This window comes from Bufo bufo, chromosome 2 (genome assembly GCF_905171765.1).
Source record: "Bufo bufo chromosome 2, aBufBuf1.1, whole genome shotgun sequence".
Lineage (NCBI taxonomy): Eukaryota > Metazoa > Chordata > Amphibia > Anura > Bufonidae > Bufo > Bufo bufo.
This window is the reverse complement of record NC_053390.1, coordinates 459,257,101-459,276,838: the sequence shown is the minus strand read 5'-3', so window position 1 is coordinate 459,276,838 and position 19,738 is coordinate 459,257,101. Positions and strand designations below refer to the sequence as shown.

The window sequence follows — 19,738 nt, the reverse complement described above, 5'->3', positions numbered from 1 at the left end:
CTTTTCATCTGAGCATTTTCTCCGGATTCTCTTCATTTGTCCATATGGTATATTCCTTTTCCATTTTATATGGTGGCAGCTAGAGTATTCGAGGTAGCTATTAGCATCTACCTTTTTGAAGGGGGTACTAGTAGTGATCTTATTTGCAACGATTTCAATATGTAGGTCCAGAAATGTTGATACCTTGGAGTCAAAATCACACGTGAACTGAAGACCCCAATCATTCTGGTTTATCATAGACATCAATGATGTCAAATCTTCAGTGCTGCCACCCCAAATTAAGATAATGTCGTCAATATAGCGACGGTAAAAAACCACATCCTTATGGGATTAGAGACCTATTTTTTCCTCAAAGAGGCCCACAAACAAGTTTTCATAGGATGGTGCAAATTTTGTACCCATAGCGGTACCCCTGGTTTGAATATAGAATGTCTCATTAAAGATAAAATAATTGTGTTCCAGAATGAATTCAATTGATTTTATAATGAAGTCTTTCTGGATGAGAGGCATTCCAGGGTCAAGTTCGAGGAAGTGTTTTTCTGCGCGTACTCCCAGGTCATGCCGAATATTGCTATAAGGACGCCACATCTAGCGTTACCCAAGTGTAATCTTCCTTCCAATCTATACTATTGAGGATATTAATAAGGTCTGAAGAGTCTCTTAGATAGGAAGTGAGTTTCTGTACGTATTTCTGCAAAAAAGTGTCAACATAGGCTGAGAGGTTTGAGGTGAGAGAGTTTATACCTGAAATGATCGGTCTGCCAGGTGGGTTAGTGAGAGACTTATGGATCTTTGGCAGAAAATAAAAGCGAGCTGTAGTGGGGTGATTGGTGGTAAGAAATATTTTTTCTTTTTTGTCAATGATATTTTGATTACAACCAGAGTCTAATAATTCTTGTAGTGTTTTTTTTTAATTTAGGGTAGGGTCTTCTGCAAGAACTCTGTAGTAAGCTTGATCTGCCAAAATTCTTTTTGATTCTCTTAGGCGTTGTTTTAATCCGGCGTTCAATTCTGACACCGGGACTGCCCGCCGGATCCGGAAAAACGTGTGAAAACGGATTACATTTGAATCCTGATCAGGATTTTGATCACAATGAAAAAATGCTTTTTTTTTCACATTTTTCGGGTTTAACATGCAAAAGCCGGATCCAGTTTGACTGAACACACAGCGCCAGATCCGGCGTTAATGCAAGTCAATGGGAAAAAGACCGGATCCGGCGTTCAGTCAAAGTGTTCAGGATTTTTGGCCGGAGGTAAAAATACAGCATGCTACGTTTTTCTGAAAAGCCTGATCAGTCAAAAAGTCTGAACTGAAGACATCCTGAAGGACGGACTCTCCATTCAGAATGCATGGGGGATAAAACTGATCAGTTCTTTTCCGGATTTGAGCCCCTAGGACGGAACTCAGCACCGGAAAAGAAAAACGCTAGTGTGAAAGTACCCTTATATAGTAATCGAGATCCATAATCACAATCCCCCCTCCCTTATCGGCGTTTTTTATCACAATTTCTTTATTTTTCTTTAGTTCCAATAACGCTCTTTTCTCTCGGGCATTGAGATTATTTGAAGGTGGTGGGGCTCGAGTTTTTTTCAGGGTTTTTAGGTCGTCTAGGACCATAATAAGGAAACTCTCTAAGTGGGGGCCTCTACTCTCTAATGGATAGAAAGATGATTTTTTCTTCAAACCTGATGGAATACATGTAGAACCTTCATTTTTGGTGAAGTGGAAACCCTCCTTCTATACTCCAGGAAGCCTCTTTGGTGGCATTGTTGGTATTGATATCGAATAGTGGTATTGGGTTTTCCCTCTCTCCTAGGCTAAGACTTTTGATAGTGAAATGTCTTTTCAGTGTCAACAAAAAGTTTGAAAGGGTCAGGGCAATTGGTTGGGCAGAAAGAGAGTCCCTTGCTAAGCAGAATAAAGTTCGTCTGGAAAGCAGAATAAAGTTTGTCTGGTTTAAGTTCATATTTGGATAAATTAAATATTCCTCTAGTATCTTTTAATGGGTCATGCTGTTGGTCGCTAGTGGGTTCTGCCTATGTGGTAGTAGCTATGGTGTCAGATTGTTTATTGCTGCAATGAGGGATTTGTTTTTTTTCTCCTTGGAGTGTTTGGTTCTTCCCCCTCTGCATCCCCTGAATCGTTTTTTGTTCTTTTGCGCGATAACGGAATGGGGGTGAAAAAATATCATCGACAAAAAAGAAAAAATATTTCTTACCACCAATCACTCCACTACAGCTCGCTTTTATTTTCTGCCAAAGATCCATAAGTCTCTCACTAACCCACCTGGCAGACCGATCATTTCAGGTATAAACTCTCTCACCTCAAACCTCTCAGCCTATGTTGACACTTTTTTGCAGAAATACGTACAGAAACTCCCTTCCTATCTAAGAGACTCTTCAGACCTTATTAATATCCTCAATAGTATAGATTGGAAGGAAGATTACACTTGGGTCACGCTAGATGTGGCTAAGACTTTTGATAGTGAAATGTCTTTTCAGTGTCAACAAAAAGTTTGAAAGGGTCAGGGCAATTGGTTGGGCAGAAAGAGAGTCCCTTGCTAAGCAGAATAAAGTTCGTCTGGAAAGCAGAATAAAGTTTGTCTGGTTTAAGTTCATATTTGGATAAATTAAATATTCCTCTAGTATCTTTTAATGGGTCATGCTGTTGGTCGCTAGTGGGTTCTGCCTATGTGGTAGTAGCTATGGTGTCAGATTGTTTATTGCTGCAATGAGGGATTTGTTTTTTTTCTCCTTGGAGTGTTTGGTTCTTCCCCCTCTGCATCCCCTGAATCGTTTTTTGTTCTTTTGCGCGATAACGGAATGGGGGTGAAAAAATATCATCGACAAAAAAGAAAAAATATTTCTTACCACCAATCACCCCACTACAGCTCGCTTTTATTTTCTGCCAAAGATCCATAAGTCTCTCACTAACCCACCTGGCAGACCGATCATTTCAGGTATAAACTCTCTCACCTCAAACCTCTCAGCCTATGTTGACACTTTTTTGCAGAAATACGTACAGAAACTCCCTTCCTATCTAAGAGACTCTTCAGACCTTATTAATATCCTCAATAGTATAGATTGGAAGGAAGATTACACTTGGGTCACGCTAGATGTGGCGTCCTTATATAGCAATATTCGGCATGATCTGGGAGTACGCGCAGAAAAACACTTCCTCGAACTTGACCCTGGAATGCCTCTCATCCAGAAAGACTTCATTATAAAATCAATTGAATTCATTCTGGAACACAATTATTTTATCTTTAATGAGACATTCTATATTCAAACCAGGGGTACCGCTATGGGTATAAAATTTGCACCATCCTATGCAAACTTGTTTGTGGGCCTCTGAGGAAAAAATAGGTCTCCAATCCCATAAGGATGTGGTTTTTTACCGTCGCTATATTGACGACATTATCTTCATTTGGGGTGGCAGCACTGAAGATTTGACATCATTTATGTTTATGATAAACCAGAATGATTGGGGTCTTCAGTTCACATGTGATTTTGACTCCAAGGTATCAACATTTCTGGACCTACATATTGAATTCGTTGCAAATAAGATCACTACTAGTACCCCCTTCAAAAAGGTGGATGCTAATAGCTACCTCGAATACTATAGCTGCCACCATACAAAATGGAAAAGGAATTTACCATATGGACAAATGAAGAGAATCCGGAGAAATTGCTCCGATGAAAAGACTTTGAAAACACAACTTGGAGTCCTGAAAGATCGCTTTTTGGATAAGGGCTATCTAAAAAGTTTGATCAAGGCTTCGTCTCAGAGGATTCTGAAATTAGACCAAAAAGAAGCTTTGAAACAAGCCCCCCCAAAAACCACCGACCTCAAAAGGATATCAATATAATCTCATCACTAGGTACAATAAAGACCACCAGAATATCAGAAAGGTACTCATGAAACATTGGAACATTCTGCTCAAAGACCCTATTCTAAAAAATGTACTCCCCAAACTGCCGTCCATCACATTTAGAAGGGCACAAACGATTAAAAATATCATTGCCCCCTCCTGCCCCAAACTGCGAGCACCCAACAAAACAATCCTTCCTCCCTCAACAAGAAAAGGGTGTTTTAAATGTGGGGTCAAAAAATGTAAATGTTGTGCAATGATTACTCATGGCACAAGAGAAATTGAAATAGGAGGTCTATCAGGAATGTGGGCCCTTAAACAAGAACTAAACTGTGGGATGAAAATCATCATATATCTCCTCAGGTGTCCCTGTGGCCTAAAATACATTGGTAGGACTACTCAAACCTTAAGGGAGAGAATGTGCGAACATCGTTCTAACATCAAACGCAAAGTTCCAACACATAGCGTATCGCGCCATTTCTCCGAACTACATGATGGCTCTATAACTGGTCTTACAGTGACTCCTCTGGAGACCATCACGTCATCCTACCAACAATTATGTCGGAAGGAGATGTATTGGATATATACACTGAATACTCTATCTCCTTTCGGCCTAAACGAAAGTTTGGAATACTCTAATTACTAAAGAAATACTATTGAGATACCCCTAACAAGTTCATAATCTTTGTGGAGGTATATATCTAACCAGATATACGTCCCCCCAGGCGAATTGCAGGAACACAATATATCCCATCAATATATCCCAGGCTAGTCCCCCAGAGTTTTAATCAATAGAATACATAATTTTAATCAATGGAATATATAATATTATGGTCCACTAAGTCATGTCAATACCAAACAGGGTTGGACTAGTGATACGAGTTACCAATCATGTGACTGGGTACTCAATCACGTGGCTTTGCCCCCACTATTCTCCAATAGTGATATTTCCAATCAAAATCCCTATTTTGGGCCATAGGATACTCCATCCCTTGATGACCGCCACCCCTTGGTTGCATTTTTTAAAAGAGAGAAGGAGTTGTTATCCTTTCCGAGCGCACTTCCGGTCCGGATGCGTTCCATTGTGGAACGCACCGGAAGTCCGGGATGCGTTCCACAGGGAGCGCACTGTACGTAATGATAAGACGAATGGAGACACCGGAGGACCGCAGCGTGCGGTACCTCGGATATTATGCTACATCCCCATATGTTTTTTTTTTTGTTTTTTTTCTTTGTTAAATCTACATGCTTATTAACTTTAACTTGGTATTTTTTTATCTGACGATTTGTGGGACATAACTTCCGGTGCGTTCCATCATGGAACGCACACAGATACCGGAAGTGACATCATTGAAAGTGTTTTGGTGTTTGTTTTTTTTTGCTATTTAAACTCGATTGCCTCTCATTGTGATAGTATCTGCTCCTGATGAAGGGGACTCATCTAGAGGCCCCGAAACGCGTTGAGCTGTCCACTCCCCCTACCCTGGCTTTGGAATAAAAGGAAAGAAAAAGACTCCTGAGTGTTTTTTGTCCGATTTTACGGGCGACCCAGGCGCAGGAGGTGTGGTGTGGGTGTCTTGAGCTTTATCCCACATTACCCTCCTGGGTGAAGTGAGTCACTAATATTTTTGATTTTATACGTTATTATTTACATTAGTACTTGATTTTATATTCTCTGATTCTGAGGGCACACACCCTCTTAGAGTATGTAAGTACCACAGGCTCCATAGATTCTATTGAAGGGATCCACACAATCTCAATCCGTATCTAAGGGATTTTGGCGCCTCCCCCTGGTCTTTTTTTAGCGTTTCTACACAACACCATTTTTCTTCTCTATCACCTACCCTGAGGTCATCAAGGTTAGGTTGAGACCAGTGGCAGCCTGCCCGCCTATACTCAACCTTTATTTTTGCCAAAATTAGCAGAACCTTCTTCTGCCCCCCCCCCCCTAGTTTGCCCTCCTTTTGCGCCCTGCAAAGTTATTCCCGGACCCTCGACCCGAAGGTCTAGTGACTAACCCTCTCCTTTTCTTCTCCCGCTCTGACCCCATAGCAGTGTCATGCCATCCACAGATGCCCCCCATAGCAGTGTCATGCCATCCACAGATGCCCCCCATAGCAGTGTCATGCCATCCACAGATGCCCCCCATAGCAGTGTCATGCCATCCACAGATGCCCCCCATAGCAGTGTAAGGCAATCCACAGATGCCCCCCATAGCAGTGTCATGCCATCCACAGATGCCCGCCATAGCAGTGTCATGCCATCCACAGATGCCCGCCATAGCAGTGTCATGCCATCCACAGATGCCCCCCATAACAGTGCCATCCACAGATGCCCCCATAACAGTGCCATCCACAGATGCCCCCATAACAGTGCCATCCACAGATGCCCCCATAACAGTGCCACCCACAGATGCCCCCATAACAGTGCCACCCACAGATGCCCCCATAACAGTGCCACCCACAGATGCCCCCATAACAGTGCCACCCACAGATGCCCCCATAACAGTGCCACCCACAGATGACCCCATAACAGTGCCATCCACAGACCACCATTTGTTCAAAACCACCAAAAGCACACCTTTTGGTTCAAAATATTTTCTTTTCTTATTTTCCTCCTCAAAAACATACGTCTTATGGGCCGATGCGTCTTATAGGGCGGAAAATGCGGTAATAACATAGAAACATAGAAACATAGAATGTGTCGGCAGATAAGAACCATTTGGCCCATCTAGTCTGCCCAATATACTGAATACTATGGATAGCCCCCGGCCCTATCTTATATGAAGGATGGCCTTATGCCTATCCCATGCATGCTTAAACCCCTTCACTGTATTTGCAGCTACCACTTCTGCAGGAAGGCTATTCCATGCATCCACTACTCTCTCAGTAAAGTAATACTTCCTTATATTACTTTTAAACCTTTGCCCCTCTAATTTAAAACTGTGTCCTCTTGTGGTAGTTTTTCTTCTTTTAAATATGCTCTCTTCCTTTACCGAGTTGATTCCCTTTATGTATTTAAAAGTTTCTATCATATCCCCTCTGTCTCTTCTTTCTTCCAAGCTATACATATTAAGGTCCTTTAACCTTTCCTGGTAAGTTTTATCCTGCAATCCATGTACTAGTTTAGTAGCTCTTCTCTGAACTCTCTCTAGAGTATCTATATCCTTCTGGAGATATGGCCTCCAGTACTGCGCACAATACTCCAAGTGAGGTCTCACCAGTGTTCTGTACAGCGGCATAAGCACTTCACTCTTTCTACTGCTTATACCTCTCCCTATACATCCAAGCATTCTGCTGGCATTTCGTGCTGCTCTATTACATTGTCTTCCCACCTTTAAGTCTTCTGAAATAATTACTCCTAAATCCCTTTCCTCAGATACTGAGGTCAGGACTGTGTCAAATATTCTATATTCTGCCCTTGGGTTTTTACGCCCCAGGTGCATTATCTTGCACTTATCCACATTAAATTTCAGTTTCCAGAGTTCTGACCATTCTTCTAGTTTTCCTAAATCCTTTTCCATTTGGCGTTTCCCTCCAGGAACATCAACCCTGTTACATATCTTTGTGTCATCAGCAAAAAGAGAAACCTTACCAGCGAGGCCTTTTGCAATATCACTTATGAAGATATTAAACAAAATCGGTCCCAGTACAGATCCCTGTGGAACCCCACTGGTAACATTACCTTGTTTTGAATGTTCTCCATTGACTACAACCCTCTGTTGTCTGTCACTCAGCCACTGCCTAATCCACTCAACAATATGGGAGTCCATGCTCAATGACTGCAGTTTATTGATAAGTCTTCTATGTGGGACAGTGTCAAAAGCCTTACTAAAATCTAGATATGCGATGTCTACTGCACCTCCACCGTCTATTATTTTATTCACCCAGTCAAAAAAATCTATAAGATTTGTTTGACATGATCTCCCTGAAGTAAACCCATGTTGTTTTTCATCTTGCAATCCATGGGATTTTAGATGTTCCACAATCCTATCCTTTAAAAGGGTTTCCATTAATTTGCCTACTATTGATGTCAGACTCACTGGTCTATAGTTGCTCGATTCCTCCCTACTACCTTTCTTGTGAATGGGCACGACATTTGCCAATTTCCAATCTTCCGGGACGACTCCTGTTACTAATGATTGGTTAAATAACAATTCTGAAGCATCTATTCTTATGTCTCTATGTTGTGCCATTCCACTATTATCCCTGATAAAGGTTTATGAATAAATTTACAGCTAGGTGTAACCAGACACCGGCAGCACTGATTGGATAGTGTCAGATTGTGCAGGGACACCCCCATCCCTCACTGGCAACACCCAGTTAGCAATTCTTTCATAAACTTCTAGCAGAAATAATAGAGAAATGGCACAATAGTCATAAGAATAAATGGCCCAGATTGGTCATTTCATGTGGGATAGAATTATTTACAAAATAGGAAATGTCAGGGAAAGTAATAGACCCTATTTGAATGGAGCTGTGCTGTAGTTCCCCTGCAGGCACCACTGCACAGTGAGAGATTGTGGTGGGGCCACAGTTCTATAGCATCAATCTCAAGATCATCAATCAAGGTCCCAGAAGTTAGTTCACCACCAATCATAAAGTGATGGCATATCCAAGCAATATACCACCATTTTAGGAGCTGGGAATCACTCCTTTACTCCTTTTGCTTATGGCAATCATCACAGTCAACTTAATGTTCTTTAATATTTTTTTAAACAGAGCTCCAGATGCCCTTTATAAAGATCTGTCTGTGCTAAAAATGCACATCCATTACATAAAACCACCACATCATAAGGGCTCATTCACACGACCGCAAATGGCAGATCTGCACTATATGGGCACAGGCCATGTGAATCCTGTATCACAGATGCAGCGCAGTGCGGAGCAAAGGCATAGATCGGAAGACCACGGCGGCGCATCCATGGGTTTTTGGGTCCATGCTAGGTTGGCCACTGGCTTCACACCAGAAAGCCGAACCTCACCAGCCACACCCCCGAACGGCTAAATCACGCCGCCGGCTCTGTCAAGCCATGCCCCCATTGCTGGCCGAAAAAAGGGTGGGGGGGGGAACTTTCAGAAGGGAAGGTGAGCTGGTGGCAGCCGGGGTGCTTCTCTCCCCCTCAGTCTGCCATGTCTGCCGGCTCTAGTGACTGACTGGAGGTGAGAGAAGCCTCAGTCAGTTAATATGTTTCTGCAGCTCACGCTCAGACTACACAGTGCTGCTGTCTGAGCATGAGCTACTGAAAAGGAGGACATCCCTGCCTCTGTCCAGGCCCTGCGCTGGACGGAGGCCAGGGAGTCTGAAAGCTGGACTGTCCGGCCTTAAACTAGACCTGTGGCCACCCTAGTCCATGCCTCTGCACTGCAAAAGATAGGATGTGTCCTATCATTTGCCGTATATATTGCATATTGCAGATCATGGTCTCTTTCAAGGTAATGGGTCTGCGCCACAATACAGGATTCACACTGCTGGTGCCCACGCATTGCGGACCACAGCACAGGTGAATGAGACCTTACTGAAAGATTTATGTAATCTTATAACTTGGCACAAGACACAGAATAGAAATGGTTCTCCTTGTAAAAGTTCCAGTTTTTATGCACAACTAAAATACTAGAAGCCCTAGCTAGCATTCATAATGCTAGCCTCTTCCTCTCTATAGTGTTTTAGCAGTATAAAATTGCTCTGTCAACCCCATAGAAACTTGATGTGCCCCCACTCTAAGTCAGAACATTCAGTTGCTCTGTACGATCAGCTCCCATTTTGGCACAACTGTCCTTGCATTACATGGATGATCATTCATCGAAATGGCTACCACATAATGGCTATCCACCACTTTCCCTAGCAAAAATAGCAGTTTGCCAGGAGTGCCAGAAACATAATAGCCAGTGGCTAGATATTTTAAAAGGATTTACTCTGATGCGACAACTCTAATTCAGTACCAATGCCCAACAGATTCTCTTCAAGGTGATTCAGAATGGAGTGGGAGGCAAACACTGGTGTTTGATGGCCACAACTGTGCTTGGCTTATCCATTCACATAGACTGAATTGACATCTATTAGGCTGGGTTTACACATTCAGGTTTTTAGATGCAGTTTTTGCAGCTAAAACCAGGTCTCAAGGGAGAGAACGGATAATACTTCTCTTTTTTGTTTCTAATCAACTCCGGGGTTTTGAATCCAAAAACCTGAACGTGTAAAGCCAGCCTAAGGCTTGTTTCACACTTGCGTTATACATCTCTGGCAGGCTGTCCCGGCAGGGGAACAGCCTGCCAGATCTCTCTGCATTACCAGATTGCTGTTCGGCCCCAGTCAATTAGCATAAAACTTTGTTCTAAAACTGGATGGAGCAGGAGCTCCGTACAGTATTAGAATGTATTGGCTCTGATGAGCCAAAGTTATTGCTTCACGAAGTCATAAATTAATTTGTACTGTAAAAAATAAATTTCCCGAACTCGGGTCCAGTTTCAAGGTATCACTTGGCACGGAACCTGAACTCGGGAAATGTTTTTTTTACAGTACAATCTAATTTTTGAAGTTATTGCACGAAGTCTCACGAGACTTCGCCAAGCAATAAATTCGGCTCATCGGAGACAATACATTCTAATACTGTACGGTGCTTCTGCTCCGTACAATATTTGAGTTAAGTTTTATGCGAATAGACTTCGGATGTTTCATCCGAAGTCGATTAGCTCATCACTAATCCTGAGCACACAGCCAAGACAACACAGTAGTGGCTTAGGGACAACTCTGTAAATGTCCTTGAGTGGCTTCACTGATGTTCTCCATTCAACCTGTCAGAACTTGAGAGGATCTGCAGAGAAGAATAGCAGAAAATCCCCAAATCTATGTCTGCAAGCCTTGTAGCATCATACCCAAGAAAACTGGAGGATGTAATCACTGCCAAAAGGTGCTTCAGCTAAGTACGGAGTAAAGGGTCTGAATATGCAATATTTAAATTTTTCCTTTTTAATAAATTAGCAAAGATTTTGAACATTCTGTTTTCACATTTTAGTTTCATTATGGGGCAATGAGTTCATAATGATGGGGAAAAACTTTATTTTTTAGCACAATGCCACAACATAACAAAATGTGAAAAAAGTGAAAGGGTCAGAAGACTTTCTAAATGCTTTGTATGTCAGCATGGTCTTACATACATAAGAGGAACAGTCAACATAAAATGCTGTGCAAACTGCAGACAGGTTGTTATAGAGCAGTAGAAGCTGTGCATATTGATATATATTTTTGTGGGTCAAACTTGTAATTTATACATTTATATCTGTGCTTCTTCTAAGTTAAAGCTACCCCTGTGAACACACTTACACAGAGAATGCCATCAATCACTGATAACACCTCCACAGTGTACATCAGTGACCACTAGCTATCTCTGTATACAAATTTACACAGAGAATGTTATCAATCACTGATAACATCTCCCCCGTGTACAACTACCAGTGACTGACAGCTATCGCTGTATAAACACTTACACAGAGCATGATATCACTTATAATACCACCTTCGAGTACAATTATCACTGACTGACAGCTATGTATATATACACACTAACACAAAAAATGTGATCAATTACTGATAAAACCATCCCTTTGTATAATTATTAGTAACTGAGAGATATCTATGTATATACACTGTAAGGATCAATCTCTCTGCTTGGGGCAGCGATGACAGACTTCTCATCAAACAAGGGGTTTTCAAGCTCAAACAGTGCTTTATTTGTCACACAGAACATCAAACTTCCAAGTTTGGCATCACTTGGCATGGTGAAGTCGCAGCGTCACATCACAAAATGTTACATCAACACAAAACAATAAATCTTTGCCCCGCTAGGATACAGAGGTTTTTCATATCTCACCTCTAGGTCAGTGTTCATGCTGCGGTATTCGGCTTCGCTCAGCCATGCTGTCAGACAACTTCTTAGCTCTGACCAATCCATACCTATTGGGGTCTCAGTTCACCAGTCCTCGTGACGGTGAGCACACAATACCTTGGGAGGGATACGGTTCAACAGTCCTCCTGACTCTTACCACTTGCCACCCCTCCAGGCATCACCAGGCCCCCCTTAACTCAGGCTTTCCTCAGCTTTGTGGCTCCCCCCTCCCCCCCCTGGCTGGAACCCACACAGAGTCTCTGCAGGCTTCCTTCTCAATTCCAAAATTCCTTCTCCCCCCCCCCCCCCCCCCCCAACACGTACACACTGAGGATTGATTTATCCCTGAGTGATTATCACAGCTGGCCTCACCTTGGGCCAGGGGTGTGGACGGAGAGACTCCCACTACCAAACTGTTTCCTAGTCCAAAGAAATCCAGCCCATATAACTTAACAAAACAATCTCCAGCAGGCTATGTCTTGCCGAAGCAAATGACATCTCTGGATTTCTGCTACCTCACCCAACTAAACTGGAAACTGAGTGAGATAGACACCTGCTCCACACCTCTACCGTGCACTTCACGACAACACGTACACAGAGAATGCAATCAATCACTGATAACACCTTCACCATGTGCTGAAAGCTGTTCATGGTGGATGGTCTTAACTTAGAAAAAGCATAGATATAAATTACAAGTTTTACGGACTCTTTTCCGGCAAAAATATATAACCATCTGCTCAGTTTCTCCTGCTCTATAACATGCTGCCTGCAGATTACACTACATTTAGCGATGATAGGTTCTCTTTAACACAATAATACAGTTTACACTAAGTGCATTCAAAGACACATGTGGTATGAGAACTCTCTAGGAATATGCAACAATCTCTCTTATGGTTGCCATACATGTACACCAGTATTTTGCCTTCTTGTATACACTTGCATATTGCCACACTTTGGTTAGTTAATTCCCTTATTCAGTGCATATGAAGTAGCTGTTGAGAGTAGCGGGAAAGGTAAATTATTAAATAATTTTTAATGCTGCAAATAGTTTAACACAGGCCACTTTTACGGAGTCTTTTCTTGTGTGTGTCATATATACACCCATATATGATAACATTTAAAAAAAAAAGATATACGAGATAAACCAAAACCCACTAACCCTTAGCTCAGCTGATGCATGATGAGAACATGTCCAGAGTCCATGTGATAGTGCTTAAGGGCTCTTTCACACAAGCGGATGCCGTGCAGGTAATCTTCTGCGTGAAAGAGAGCCAAGCCGTGCTCTGGACAGCAGAGACACGGAGCAGTAACATGATTGATAATGCTCTTTCCTCTCTTTGATCTTTTTACTACAAAATCACAGAGATAAAGTTGTCACCATGATTTTGTAGTAAAAAGATCACAGAGAGGCACAGATCATTATCAAACTTGCAGATTTTGGCATGAGCAACTGATTACCTAATATTACCTAATATGTATAGGAGCCTTTTGACCCTGGATTGTATCTGCTCAATTGTTTTTTTTCCAGGAAGTAGCTGCCAGAGGTGTCTTCCTGTGGCTTTCTCCCCTCTTCCACAATTCCCCATCATGCTCTCATATTTCTTACTCTCAGACTGTTGGTCTGTGGTTACTACTTTTGAGATTGGGCTTTTTATTTGTATTTCTTCATGTAATCCCCCTTGGGGTTCTGCTTAACCACCTCCCGTCACACTAACGCCGATAGGCGTCAGGACGGTGGTGCTCTCAGGTCTCGATGACGCGCGCGCGTTCACATCAGAGCCACGGGAACAAGTTTAACTACAGCCTGCCGGCAGCGATCATTGGCTGGCAGGCTGTAGATTTTTAAAAGATCCAATGAAATTAGTATATCAGATGCTATTTTGTAAATAGCGTCTGATATACCTGCTGCCTGGTCCTCTGGTGGTCCCTTTTGCTTGGATCGACCACCAGAGGACACAGGCAGCTCTGTAAGTAGCACCAATCACCACACATACACTACACCCCCCCCCCTGTCACTTATTAACCCCTTATTAACCCCTGATCACCCCATATAGACTCCCTGATCACCCCCCTGTCATTGATCACCCCCCTGTAAGGGTCCCTCATCATCGCCAGGTAGTTAGCTACTTGTTAGGTAGTTAGCGCCCAGCGCACCGCAGTCACTGATTAGTTGCTAATTAGCGTAATCGCTGTCGCTAATCAGCACTAGTACTATATAGTATCTGTAAGTGATCAAGACTGATCGCAATCAGATCTATATAAGTACATTAGGGTCACCTTAGGCTCTTCAAAAAACACAATGTTCGCCCGATCAGGCCTGATCTTGTGCGCACACTTGCGTTCAGTCCGCCCCACCGCAGTGACAGAATGATTTTTTTTCTGATCACTGCAAAAACACCGTAAAATCACTGCGCCGCTATAAAGATCACTTTGGAGCTTTTTGGATCTTTATTAGCGATCGCAGCTTTACTTCGCAAGCACTCCTTTTTACTAGGTAGGTTTGCTCTTTTTCCTGGGTAGTCTCAGAGGAGTACCCCCTAAATTTAGTTAGTCCAAAATGGCAAAAAAGGGGTATTCCACTGAAGAGGCCTACAGGATTCTGGCCCTGATGGATGAAAGCGATGGGGACGCATCACCCGCTGAATCCAGTGGTTCAGAATATGAACCTGTAGACAGCAGTGGCACTCTAACCGCTAGTGAAGATGACGAGGTTGAGGTCCCTGCTACGGTCAGACGTACCCGACCCCATGTCAGTGTTCTGCCTACCCCGCACGATGAGCCTCATTTGCAGCAGAGTGGTGCTAGCGCTGATCTTTTTTATGGTGCGGCATACACCAGCAGCGCAGCACATCCTGGACCTTCTACCAGCACTGCCGTATTCCCTGGTAAAGTGGCAAGCACCAGAAGGGCAGTTCAAGCTGGTACGGTGGCACGGGCATTAACTCCCCCTGTCGCAGCCACCACATTCACAGGCCCATAGAGCCCTTAGTATCCCGGAGGTGCTGGCAAACCCTAATTGGCAATTTTATTTTTTGTCCCAAGTTAATGGAACTTTGTAAGACTTTGTAAGAAAAAAATAAAATAAAATTTCCGCTAACTTGTGCCAAAAAAAAAATCTTCTAGGAACTTGCCATGCCCCTCACGGAATACCTTGGGGTGTCTTCTTTCCAAAATGGGGTCACTTGTGGGGTATTTATACTGCCCTGGCATTTTAGGGGCCCTAAAGCGTGAGAAGTAGTTTGTAATCCAAATGCGTAAAAAAATGCCCTGTGAAATCCTAAAGGTACTCATTGGAATTTGGGCCCCTTTGTGCACCTAGGCTACAAAAAAGCGTCACACATGTGGTATCGCCGTACTCAGAAGAAGTAGGGCAATGTGCTTTGGGGTGTATTTTTACATATACCCATACTGTGTGTGAGAAATATCTCTGTAAATGACAACTTTTAAATTTTTTTTATACAAAGTTGTCAATTTACAGAGATATTTCTCTCACCCAGCATGGGTATATGTAAAAATACACCCCAAAACACATTGCCCTACTTCTTCTGAGAACGGCGATACCACATGTGTGACACTTTTTTTGCAGCCTAGGTGCGTAAAGGGGCTGAAATTCCAATGAGTACCTTTAGGCTTTACAGGGTTGCTCACAATTTAGCCCCGCCCAAAATGCCAGAACAGTAAACACACCCCACAAATGACCCCATTTGGGAAAGTAGACACCCCAAGGTATTCACTGAGGGGCATAGTGAGTCTGTGGGAGATTTTTTATTTTTTTTGCCAGAAGTTAGCAGAAATGGAAACTTTATTATTATTTTTTTTCTCAGAAAGTGTCATTTTCTGCTAACTTGTGAAAAAAAATTAAATCATACATAAACTCACCATGCCCCTCCGCGAATACTTTGGGGTGTCTTCTTTCTAAAATGGGGTCATTTGGGGGGTATTTATACTATCCTGGCATTCTAGCACCTCAAGAAACATGACAGGTGCTCAGAAAGTCAGGGCTGCTTCAAAATGCAGAAATTCACATTTTTGTACCATAGTTTGTAAACGCTATAATTTTTTGCACAAACCAATAAATATACACTTATTGGATTTTTTTTAATCAAAGACATGTAGCACAATAAATTCTGACACAAACTTGTATAGAAATGTAATTATATTTGAACAATTTAACCAGAGAAATTTAAAAATACACTTTTTTTTTTTTTAATTGCGATCTATTTTGATTAATATCAGAAAAATGAAAATTCTCAGCAGCAATCAAATACCACCAAAAGAAAGCTGTATTTGTGAGAAGAAAAGGAGGTAAAATTTATTTGGGTGCCAAGTTGCATGACCGAGCAATGAACCCAGGTGTGGCTAGTGCATGACAAAATGCTTGGATGTGTTTATCTAATTTTCCCCATGCATCTTACTTGCATGGTGTAGATCAGAGATCAGCAACCTTTGGCACTGCAGCTGCTGTGAAACTAAAACTCCCTGCATGCACACTTGCTTGTCTATCCTTGTAACTCACATAGAAGTGAATGGTGCATGCTGGGAGTTGTAGTTTCACAACAGCTGGAGTGTCGGCAGTTGCTGATCCCTGGTGTAGATGCTTTCATGCTACCACTGTTATTAGTTAGTGTGGCAAACCTAGCCACTTCTGGACTATAATTGGGAGTGTCCCTCTCGTGCAGCAATGCCTGTTGGGAGAATTACAATGGCTGATGGGAGAAATCCCCTGAACTACCTGAAAAGAAACCCATTGTATGGAAAACGGTATAAATATACAAGCTTGTGAATAAAGCCGGCAGTTGACTCCCAGACTGTGTTTCGTCCGGTTATTGGGAGGATTGGGAACATTGCCTTACTGTTCAGCGCGGACTGTGGATTTACCTGTTATACCAGCGGAGATCGTGGATTCTAATATTGCACTCCGCTACAATTGGTGGCAAGCGACGGGATCCAACCTTACAGCCGAAAAGCGGTGTTCGGGTAAATTGAAACTACCGAACAAGGAAAGTGAAGGGCAATTCGTATGGAACAAAGGAACGAACAACGAGGTGAATGGAGATTGATTATGCTGCTTTGAAATGGCAGACATTGAAAGAGCTATTGGAAGCCAGGGGTAAAGTAGCCAGCAACAAACCCAAGGACGTACTAATTGCCGAGCTGAGGGAGGGAGACAGAGCCCGCAGCGCTACAACCCCAGCAGCCATGGAGGAGACACTCTACCAGAGGGAAATGAGAACCAGGCTGGAACAGAGGCCATGATGCAAATGGTAATGGCAAATGTGCAGGAGTACGTGATGGCACACAGCCCACAGCATGCACCGTCCCGAGCGGAATCCACGACTGGGTCACTCTACAGCCAGGTAAAACCCAAAATTCCCTATCATGCCTTTAAAGTATTTTGCGAGGAGAAGGATGAGATTGATGGGTTTTTACAGGATTTTGAAAGGCTGTGTGATTTACATGACTTGGAACGGGCAGTATGGGTCCCCTTGCTGGCAGGCAAGCTAGCAGGGCGGGCGGCAGAAGCATATCGCGCTGTACCCAGCGAGGACAGCAAAGCAAAGATTATGAAAAAGTAAAGCGAGCGATATTAGAGAGGTATGCCATTACCCCAGAAGCATACCGGCGGAAATTTAGAAACCTGCAAAAACCAGAGAAAGATTCTCATGCTGAGTGGGCACACAAGCTGGACCAAGCATCACAAGGGTGGATACAAGCCAGCCAAGCCACTACTATGGAAGAATTGCGGCAGTTAATGTTGTTGGAGCAATTCTTCAACGGTTTGTCTCCAGAGACACAAGAATGGGTGCGGGACAGGAAGCCTCTCACCCTAACAGAAGCGGCACGCTTAGCCGATCAGCATTTTGATGCGAGAAGGCATCAGGTAACCCTCCCCAAGAGTTACCCGCGACCCGCGGGGTCACCCAGCATTTCACCCCCCCACGCTCCCACTGCATCTCCTTTTCGGCCGTCCCCAGGGAACCTACCACCACCCTCCAAGTATAATGGACGTGCCAATATCCAGTGCCACACCTGCAAACAGTGGGGGCATATGGCCCGTGAGTGCACCCAAAATCGAGGCAGACCCGCCTGGAACCAAGCTCGACCGAATCCGGCACCAAGGGCTGCTGCCCACCATTATCAGCGGGAGCCAGCTGCCCAAGAGATGTGGAGTGTGCAAGCCGAGGAACCTCTAGGGGTATTACACGAGGTGATGTCCGTTCGAGCCACCGACAACAGACAGCACCATCGCCAGCTGGTGACCCTGGAAGGGAAGGAAGTACAAGGGCTCCGAGATTCCGGAGCCACGCTCACCTTGATCGCCCCCCATCTGGTTCCAGGTTCCGCTCACACTGGCGGATCAGTGGCCGTAAGGGTGGCAGGGGGAGCAGTATACCGACTACCCACTGCTAAAGTGCATTTGGATTGGGGTGTGGGAGAGGGGGTTGTGGAAGTGGGCCTCATGCAAAATCTACCAGCAGATGTTGTACTGGGGAATGACTTGTGCCAGATGACCTCTGCTTTTGTGCCCCAGGCTCCACACCAGGAAGCTCATCCAGTGACCACACGACAGCAGGCTCGCATCACGGCTCCACTAGCACACTCTGAGGCTCAGGTAAGAGACCATGACCCCCACATGACCCGTATGTCCTGGGATACCCCAACTACATTTGAGGCAGAGGTAAAGTCAGACCCCACGCTACAGATATATAGGGACAGAGTACACACCGACCAGGCTGGGTTAGAGGGGGAGCGGTACACGTGGGAGAAGGGGCTACTGTACCGGCTTGCTGAAAGAGGAGGGGGGGGGGGGGTCAGTCACAGTGACCACCAAACAGTTAGTGGTTCCCCAGAAATATCGGCAAGAGCTACATAGGATTGCGCACGATATTACCTTGTCTGGGCATCTAGGGATGACCCGTACCCGATATAGGTTAACCCATGCATTTTTCTGGCCAGGGATTTCTAAAGATGTGAGGCAGTACTGCACATCCTGTGATATATGCCAGCGAGTAGGCAAGCGAGGTGACCGCCACAAAGCTAAATTATGTCCCCTCCCTATTATTTCAGAACCTTTCAGTAGGGTGGCCGTCGACATAGTGGGGCCCTTACCCAAACCCAGTCCCTCTGGGAAAAGGTTTATCTTAACAGTAGTGGACTATGCCACACGATACCCTGAGGCCGTAGCCCTCACTAATATCCATGCTGAAACGGTGGCCGAGGCTTTAATGAAGATATTTTCCCGGGTAGGGTTTCCCCAAGAAATAATATCCGATAGGGGCACCCAATTCACTGCCGAGGTCACCCAACAACTGTGGAGGATATGTGACATTAAGCCAATAATAAATTCGGCCTACCACCCCCAGTCTAATGGGCTATGCGAAAGATTTAACCACCTCCGGACCGCCTAACGCAGGATCGCGTTCCGGAGGTGGCAGCCCTGCGCAGAGTCACGCATATATGCGTCATCTCGCGATGGGCGAGATTTCCTGTGAACGCGCGCACACAGGCGCGCGCGCTCACAGGAACGGAAGGTAAGAGAGTTGATCTCCAGCCTGCCAGCGGCGATCGTTCGCTGGCAGGCTGGAGATGTGTTTTTTTTAACCCCTAACAGGTATATTAGACGCTGTTTTGATAACAGCGTCTAATATACCTGCTACCTGGTCCTCTGGTGGTCCCATTTGTTTGGATCGACCACCAGAGGACACAGGTAGCTCAGTAAAGTCCCACCAAGCACCACTACACTACACTACACCCCCCCCCCCCCGTCACTTATTAACCCCTTATTAGCCCCTGATCACCCCTGATCACCCCATATAGACTCCCTGATCACCCCCCTGTCATTGATCACCCCCCTGTCATTGATTACCCCCCTGTAAAGCTCCATTCAGATGTCCGCATGATTTTTACGGATCCACTGATAGATGGATCGGATCCGCAAAACGCATCCGGAAGTCTGAATGAAGCCTTACAGGGGCATGAT

At 44.2% G+C, this 19,738-nt stretch overlaps 1 protein-coding gene across 1 annotated transcript in view; it reads right to left on the bottom strand.

The window, feature by feature from the left end:
• ISYNA1 (inositol-3-phosphate synthase 1) overlaps positions 1-11,971 on the bottom strand; it is a 162,983-nt gene extending 151,012 nt beyond the window's left edge. Inside the window, exon 1 of the mRNA XM_040417639.1 lies at positions 11,743-11,971. The gene's annotated coding sequence lies outside the window, so the exon portion shown is untranslated. The remainder of the gene's footprint in view (positions 1-11,742) is intronic.
• Positions 11,972-19,738: the final 7,767 nt, after the last annotated feature.